Source organism: Tachyglossus aculeatus, chromosome 24 (assembly GCF_015852505.1).
Source record: "Tachyglossus aculeatus isolate mTacAcu1 chromosome 24, mTacAcu1.pri, whole genome shotgun sequence".
Lineage (NCBI taxonomy): Eukaryota > Metazoa > Chordata > Mammalia > Monotremata > Tachyglossidae > Tachyglossus > Tachyglossus aculeatus.
In genome coordinates, this window is record NC_052089.1 from 594,999 (window position 1) to 604,483 (window position 9,485).

A 9,485-nucleotide genomic window follows, 5' to 3' on the forward strand; every position below is an offset into this window, starting at 1 on the left:
GGTGGATACAAGATTGTAATAATTATGGTATTTGTTAAGTGCTTACTATATGCCAGGCACTGTACTAAGTGCTGGGCACTGTACTAAGCTCTAGGCACTATATTGAGCACTGGACACAGTCCATATCCCACATAGGGCTCGTAGTCTAAGTAGGAGGGGGTAGGATTTGATCCCATTTTACAGATTGTGTAATTGAGGTACAGAGAAGTTCAATGACTTATCCAAGGTTGCACAGCAGACAAACGGCCGTGCCAGGATCAGAACCCAGTTCATCTGAATCCCAGGCCCATTCTCTTTCCACTAGGCCACATTGCTTCCCACCTAACTTCTCTGTGCTTCAGTTTCCTCATCTGTAAAATGGGAATAAGGTCTCTGTCCTACTTCTCTCCTAGACTGGGAGCCCTATATGGGACCGGAATTGTGTCCAATCTGCTTACACTGTGGCAATGTAAAGCAGAAGCTCTTTACCACTGGCTTTAAAGCACAAGATCATCTTTGCCCTTCCTACCACACCTTGATACTCTCCTACTATAACCCAGCCCACACACTTCACTCCTTTAATGTCAACCTTTTTTGTCTACCTTGATCTCGTCTATCTTGCCACCAGCCCCTCACCCAGGTCTTGGTCATGGCAAGCCACTTAACTTCTCTGTGCCTCAGTTACCACATCTGTAAAATGGGGATTAAGACTGTGAACTTCACGTGGGACAGCCTGATTACCTTGTATCTACCCCAGCACTTAGAACAGGTCTTGGCACATAAGAAGCGCTTAACAAGTACCATAATCATCATCATGTCTTACCTTTGGCCTGGAATGCCCTCCCTCTTCCTATCCAACAGACATTTACTCTCCCCACTGTCAAAGCCTTATTGAAGGCACATCTCCTCCAAGAGGCCTTCCCTGACTAAGCTTTCATTTCCCTCTTGCCTTGCTCCCCTCATTCATCCCTCGACCCAGCCCCACAGTATTTATGTACACATCCACAATTTATTTATTTATATCAATGTCTGTCTCCCCCTCTAGACTGTAAGCTCAATGTTCGCAGGGAATGTGTCTGGTTTATTGTTGTGTTGTACTCTCCCAAGCACTTAGTACAGTGCCCTGTACACAGTTAGCTCTCTATAAATGCTACTGATTGGTTGATTGATTAATTGCATCTACTCCAGTATTTAGTACGATGTTTCATACCCTAGTAAGCATCATTCTTATAATTATTTTACTATCCCAAGTGCTCAGTACAGTGCTTTGTACTGACACATCCATGACACTTATGTATATATATATATGTCCTTATACTCAGTTGCTTCCCTTACCTGTAATTTATTTTAATGCTTGTCTCCCCCACTCTATTGCAAGCTCCTTGAGGTCAGGGACTCTCCTAGGTGCTTAGCATAGTGTGCTGTCCAAAGTAAATGCTCAATAAATACGATTGATTGATTGCTCTGCATACACAAGACACACAATAAATGCTATTAATGAATTGACTGAAGAAACACTGGGCTTCACTGCTATGGAAATAACAAAGCTATTCCTTCGGTTCCCTCTAGACTGTGAATTTGTCATGGGCAGAGAATGTGTATTTTGCTGTAATATACTCTCCCAAGTGCTTAGTAGAGTGCTTTGCACACAGTAAGTGCTCAATAAACATCATTGAATGAAGTAATGAAATTTTAGCTGCTGTTGCTTTAACGGGGCAAGTATAGTGCACCTTCAAATGCCTAGTTAGGAAATATGAAATATTTTTCCCTATCAGAGCTCCTGTAAGGAGCTAACAGACCAAAACCGGGCACATGTCCACTAGCCCAATAACTTGTTGCTTATTTCACATCTGCTTGACCTATGGATGCATTCATCCTTAGAGAATCTCTGCAGATGCTACACACCATAGCAGGATGGTATAGAAGCTTAGCCAATTCCCTGGGAACTGAGAAACTCCTCAGTGATTTCAGCCAGAGGAGAAATAACACTGTGAGAATGATGAAACTCTGTTGTTGTTGTTGTTCAGAATGGATTAAGGTCATTCTTATCATGGTGTTCACCTCCTCGTGAACATTTTCTATAAAGTGCTCTTCAAGGAAACATAAGTGAAACTTCCCAAGGTCAGTTAAATTCCCCAAATGGGGACATTCATGTTTGTTCCAAGTAAAAAGCAATTTAGTCATTTTATTTTGTAAACCTTCTTCAAAACGAAGATTTAGTGCCATTAGAGGTACGGTCTTCACCAGACCCTTGGATGTTTATGGAGTTTGCCCTAGAGGTGAAAATAATTTTCTGAAAACTTCTCGGGATTGGAAGAAAGGATTTCTAGCACTAGAGATTGAAAATATTCTTTTCTGCTTTTTATGGTCTCCCAGAGCCATGGATGGGAAGTGTTCCCTAAATCATCACCACGGCACAAAAAATATTAGGTAAAATGTAAAAGATTTTCCTGTATTAGGTCTGATAACATGGTCTCCAAGACAAAACCAGAAATCGAGGCCACAGGGAAAGATTTATAGCTTATGAAAGCGTTATTAAAATAGTTCTCTATAAATAGAGTGTAGCCTGAGCTTCCATTGGCAAGACATTTTGTGCTTATCTATCAAAAGTAGTTTACCACCTAAGCTATTCAAAGCTAGAGAAATAACATCCTCATCTTTGGAAGTAGCAAAGATGCATTTTCCCAGTTTGACTTGATTTTTGAGTTTTACTGTTCCAAGTAATGTGTCACATGTTTCTCTTCTCATTGAAACTGATTGAACAAAAACTCTTGAATGTGTTTAGTGGTGTATGGCTGTTGAAAATATGTTGATATGAATATTTGTTTTCTCAGCCTTTTTGTGAAGTCACAACTGCATAACTTCATGATTGTCATGGCAGGTCCCAGGGAAATTAAAAATTCAGCTCAAGTATTTTGATGGAGTTTCTTAGTCATTTCAAGTTACTTGGAGTTTCATGTTACGCTGTATGAGAAAATTTTTCAGGTACATTATGGACAATTCATATGTTTGTTGAATCTAACAAAGACATTCTTCACACTTCTGTAAGATCATTGTGGGCAGGGTATGTGTCACCTGCTTGTTATGTACTTCCTAAGCTTTTGAGCAGGAAAGCTTTGGGTCCTAGTGGAAAGAGCATGGGCCTGGGAGTCAGAAGGCCTGAGTTGTAATCCCAAATTCACGATTTACCTTCTGTGTGACCTTGGTCAAGTCAGCTAACTTCTCTGGACATCCGTTTTCTCATCTGTAAAATGGGAATTAAGATGGTGAGCCCTGTATGGGACGGGGACTGTGTCCAATCCAATTGTATTGTATCTATCCCAGCACTTAGTACACAGCCTGACACATAGCAAGTGCTTAACAAATTCGATAAATAACATAAAACCCAAAACAGGGAATTACACCCGCAGTATTACTACTTTCTTATCACTATTTCATTCACTTGCAAAATGAAGAAATGAACAAAAATATGTCAAAGGTTTAAAAATTAAGTTTGACAAGGACTTAAAATTCTGAAACATTTGGACAATAATAGTATTCAGGAACTGTTTGATGACAATACTAGAGCAATGTAACATGGAGTATTTTTACTTCAGGTACAAGTATTTCATTTGCCATATTTATAATTCAATCAAGCAATTGTATTTATTGATCACTTTCTGTGTCCTATCACTGTACTAAGCATTTGGGAAACTACAATATAACAGAAGTGGTAGACAAGTTCCCTGTCCACAAGGGGCAGACAGTCAAATAACATTGTAGATAATCTGTTTGAAAGTCAAAATTTCATGCCTTACCTTTTGGAAATTTTGTCTTGCTCTTAGAGACAGGAAAGCTTATTGTTTTGTCTGAGCTGCGCATCTGAATGTGAATTCATTGATGTACCAAGGACACTGCACTAAATCCTGGCTGTAATCTGATTTTTATTTGCCCTCTAATTCCAATTCAGCCACGGAGTTGCTAATGTACCTCACTAAACCACATTTTCTCCTTTGTAAAATAAGGAATCTAAATAGAGTTCATTTCTAATTTGCACAGAGTTTTCAGGGAAGAAACGAGATAATAGAAATGGAACCTTTGTTTCCTACAAAGAGTGGCTCCGCTTGTATCCAAGACTTCCTCTTTTGTAATTTTCCTTCTATTTGCAGGTAAACAGGTAAACACTTTGGAGCTGACCTCCTCCACAGGAAGAGATGGAATATAAAAGCAATGTGACTGAATTCATTCTCCTGGGACTTTCCCAGAATCCTGAGGTGCAGAAAGTTTTAGTTCTGCTTTTTGTTTCATCATCTACATGGTGAGTATTGCGGGGAACCTGCTCATTGTCGTAACAGTAATCGCTAACCCGAATCTATGCCCTGCAGTGTACTTCTTTCTTGCCTACTTCTCCTTGATGGATGCCTTTTACTCTACTGCCACGGCCCCCAAATGATCATATATTTACTCTATGAGAAGAAAACCATCTCCTTCAAAGGCTGTGTGACCCAGCTCTCTGTGGAACACTTATTTGGAGGTGTCGAGGTCTTTGTCCTGGTGGTCATGGCCTATGACACTACATGGTCTCGTGTAAACCTCTGCATTATATGACCATCATGAATCGGTGGGCTTGTGGACTGATGGTTGGGTTGGTCTGGGTGGGAGGCTTTCTGTATTCAATGGCACAACTTCTCTTTATGTTCCGGTTGCCTTTCTGTGGCCCCAATGTCATTGACCACTTTATCTGTGACTCGTACCCTCTGTAGGAACTCACCTGCTCCGTTACCTGCTTCATTGGCCTATCAGTGGCTGCCAATGGTGGAGCCATCTCTGTGATCATCTTTCTCTTGCTACTTCTATGCAGTCATCCTGTGCTTCCTGAAATCCCTCACTTTGGAAAGGAGGCACAAAGCCCTCTTGACCTGCAGCTCCCACATCACTGTTGTTGTCTTATTCTTTGTTCACTGCATTTTCATGTATATGAAGCCTGTGTGCACCTTACCCATAGGCAAATCAGTGACTGTATTCTTTACTACTATCACCCCCATGATGAATCCCTTAATCTGCACTCTGAGGAATACAGAGGTAAAAAACGCTATGAAGAAGCTCTGGAGGAGGAAAGCCATTTTAAATTGACATAATAATAATAATAATGATAATAATAATAATAATAATAATAATAATGGTATTTGTCAAGTACTTACTATGTGCAAGGCACTGTACTAGGCGCTGGGGTTGATGCAAGCAAATCAGGTTGTGAAGAACCCAGAGTGAAAATAAATGCATTCATACGGATGACAAAAAGAGCAACAGAATCATTCATTCAATACTATTTATAGAGAGCTTACTGTGTGCAGAGCACTGAACTTAAGCACCTGGAAAGTACAATTCAACAACAAATAGAGACAATTCCTGAACACAATGGGCTCACAGTCTAGAAGGGGGGAGACAGACTTCAAAACAAGTAAACAGGCATCAGTAGCATCATTATAAATAAATAGAAGTATAGATATATGCACAAAATAAAAAATAAATATGATTATAATTATAAATATGTACATACATACACAAGTTCTGTAGGGTGGGGGCTGGAGCAAAAGGAGTGAGTTGGCAGTGATGGAGAGAAGAAGGGGGCAGAGGAAGAGGGGGGCTTAGTCTGGGAAGGCCTCTTCTAATGCTTATTCTGTGTTCAAAGGACATCTGAGCAAAGCACAGATGTTTTTGATTTTGTAGCAATTTCTTCTGTTCATGCATCTCACCACCTGTTCCTGAATTTGGGTTGCAAGTCACAGCATAGGTTTTGAAAGCTTTATTCCTGTCTGAGTTCTCAAATGCTGCAAGATGACACTAGGGCCATTGATGTCTCATAGCAAGCTGCACATAGCTCTTTCATTTCTGGGTCATTTGCATCACACCACTCTTGATGATTTATCTTGGCCTTGTCCAAGGTCTAAACAGTTGCCTGCAACAGTTTCACCAAGTTATTTCCATTAACTGTGTTTGTTGGTCTTTGTGGTTTGATTTATTTTTTTCAGTAGGGGTCCTAGCAGGATTCCAAGCTAGAATCTGCTAGAGTTCCTGGCTGCTATCTTCTTCCTCATGGAGTTCAGTGGTTTGGAGGCCAGTTTTTGGTCACTTTGAGTATGGCCTATATGTGTCGATGGTCCAGCCAATGTTCTTCTCCCTACTTGGTGGCTCCTGTGATCTGGACATCTTTGATGTCCCTCTCGTGCACTATAATGAGAAAGTATTAAGTGGCCTACAGGAAACCGGCCAATAATGTGAATTGTTTCTGAATGCATCTGAAGAAGAGACATTTTTCTGTGGATTTAAGAATGTTTTTTTCTCTTCATAGACTCAGAGTAAAAAGGACCTCATAGAATTCAACTTGGGTGAGTCACTTCTAGATGCCTCAGTTTTCTCAACTGGAGAATCAATATCTGTTCTCCCTCCTGCATTTACTGTCAGCCCCATATGGGATGGAGACTGTGTCCGACTGATTAACTTGTATCTACCCCAGCACTTAGAACAGTGCCTGACACATTCATTCATTTAATTATGCTTACTGAGTACTTTAGGCAAAGCACTGTACTAAGCACTTGGGAGAGTACAATGGTAAGCACATAGTAAGTACTTAACAAATATCACTCATTCATTCATTCAATCGTATTTATTGAGTGCTTACCGTGTGCAGAGTACTGTACTAACCGCTTGGGAAGTACAAGTAGGCAGCATGTAGAGACGGTCCCTACCCAACAACAAGCTCACAGTCTAGAAGGATATCATAAAAATACAATCTTTCCCCCTGCCTATGAACATTATCAAAATACACTGGGGATAATGGTAATAATAATAATAATGGTATTTGTTAAGTTCTTACTATGTGCAAAGCATTGTTCTAAGTGCTGGGGTAGATACAAGGTAAGTAGGTTGTCCCACCTGGGGCTCACAGTCTTAATCCCCATTTTACAGATGAGATAACTGAGGCACAGATAAGTTAGGTGACTTGCCCAAAGTCATACAGCTGACAAATAGTGGAGCTGGGATTAAAACCCATGACCTCTCACTCCCAATCCCATGCTTTTTCCACTAAGTCACAGTATCTATGCCTCTCTGGAAAATATTATGGAAGAATTCTCAGTTAGCACACTATTGTGCTGCCTAGTGGCTCTCACTGTCAGGAAATTCTTTCTCTAAAGCAATTTAAATTTCTTAGGATGCCTTTGAGGCCCATTATCTTATTCTTTCCTCAGTCAATATCAAGAACAATTTATCAACAACCTGCATGTAAGAGCCATTCACATATTTGAAGAAAATAAATAGCTCATGTTAGTCTTCTCCAGTCTGAATAATCCCAGTTCCTTAGTCTTTCCTCATGGGTGTTTTGGTTCCTAAACCTATGTCTTTATGCCACTGTTCTCAATCTTTCAAGTTCTGGACATCCCCTTTCAAATGTGGAGGCCAAATGTGTATTTGAATTAATCCATCAATCAATCAATGATACATTTTGGGTGCTTACTGTGTGCAGTACCATAGATTTCGTAGAAGTATTCCCTACCCACAAGGATTTTACCGCTTGGGGGAGGGAGACAGATATTAAAATAAATTGTGAATATGTACATAAGTATTGTGGGATGACAGTGCGGTGAATATCATTTGCTTAAAGGGTACAAATCTACATGCAACAGCAAAACAGAAAGGAGAGGGCATAGGGGAAATGGGGTCCTAGTTGGGGAAGACATCTTGAAAGAGTTACAAGTTTAACTAGGCTTTGCATTTGGAGTAACTGGTGGTCTGTCAGATTTTCAGGCCGGGCCAGAGAGAGGATATGGGCAAGAGATTAGTGGCTAGATAGGTGAGATCGAGGTACAGTAAGAAGGTTAGTATTAAACTCAACGTATATAAAACTGAATTCATCTTCATTCCCCAATCCACTCGTCCATTCAACTTTTTCATAAGTTGACAACACCACCATCCCCCTTATCTTTGAAGCCTGCAATCTTGCCAATGTCCTGACCCCTTTCTCTTTCATCTCTTACATTCATTCTGTCAATAACTCCTGACATTTTTCCTGCTACTGCATTTCCCAAATATGCACCTTCCTTTCATCAAAAATGGCCATTACCCTGGTCTTGACACCTGGCAGTTCCTGGCTAGACTGCTGCATCAGCCTACCCACCTATCTCCCTCTGTCTGTACAGGTTCTACCCTTTCTAGGCCATACTTCACTCTGCTTCCCAGATCATTCTCCTGCACATTTCTTCACTCCCAATAAACTCTGAGAACGTGTTCTCTCCACATCAAGCAAAACCTCCTGACCTCTTGTGTAAGGCACTACTCCAGCTCAGGCCTGCTTATAATAATGATAATTGTGGTATTTATTATGCACTTACTATGTGCCAAGCACTGTACTAGGCTCTGGAATGGATTCCAGCACATCAGGTTAGACACAATCCCTTGTCCCACGTGGGGCTCACAGATTCAATCCCAGATGATGGAACTGAGGCACAGAGAAGTTAAGAGATTTTCCCAAGGTCACACAACAGACAAGTGGCAGAGCTATGATTAGGATCCATGATCTTCTGACTCCTATGTCCGTGCTCTACCTACTAGGTCATATTGCTTATTTATCAGGACTCTTGCTCAGCTACTCCCCAGCCTGAACTTTACATTCCTTCCAAGAGAATCTGAATCTGGGAAGATGCTGATTGTGAGGGCACCTGAGAGTGTTTCTGTTCTCTCAGAAGATAACTAATCGTTTTCACCCCTATGAAGTTTAAGTAAAACTTATTTACCTCCCTCTTTCTTGGCTACCTGTTGAATATTGTATATGCCTCAGGATATTTTTGGTGCCTTTAAATATTATCAGTACTTATTCTACTTTATATTCATTTGGATGACTTCAACCACAGCCTTGTTTTAAGACTAGTCCTCCCAGAAGTCAAGGGCCAATTTGGGGAAAGTAGGTCTGAATGTATCCTCCATGATCATGTTAATTGTGGTCGAAACCCATTTGAAGCATTCCAATGGACATTAACTTTATCAAAAATATTTTATCTGATGGGTTTAAGTGATAAAACAGGATTCGGCTTAACTTCATTCGTTCCTTTTTCTATTGGCATCAGGAGGCCATGGACTGGACCACTTCTTCTTTGGGTGAGAAGGAACTTGGAAAACACTGGAAAAAATGAATCAAAAATCAAGAAAATAACAGTACAGCACTTATGAAACCTTTTAAATTATATATTATAAACTATGTATTTATATTAATGTCTGTCTCCCCATATAGACTGTAAGCTCTTTGTGGGCAGGGGACATCTTTGCCAACTCTGTTGCATTTTTCTTTTCTAAGTGCTTAGGACAGGTCTCTGCAAATATATAGTGCTCAATAAATAGCATCATTAATGATGATGATAATGATGATGATGATGATTAATGGAGAAGGCCAGCATATCTTTTTGGAAATTTGCTTAGATGAAGGCAATATGACATTAGACTTCAGACCAAAGTGATGATTTGCAACCACCACA

At 40.3% G+C, this 9,485-nt stretch overlaps 1 pseudogene; it reads left to right on the forward strand.

Annotated features, from left to right (window-relative positions):
- Window positions 1-4,172: 4,172 nt before the first annotated feature.
- LOC119945056 lies at window positions 4,173-5,091 on the forward strand (annotated as a pseudogene).
- Window positions 5,092-9,485: the final 4,394 nt, after the last annotated feature.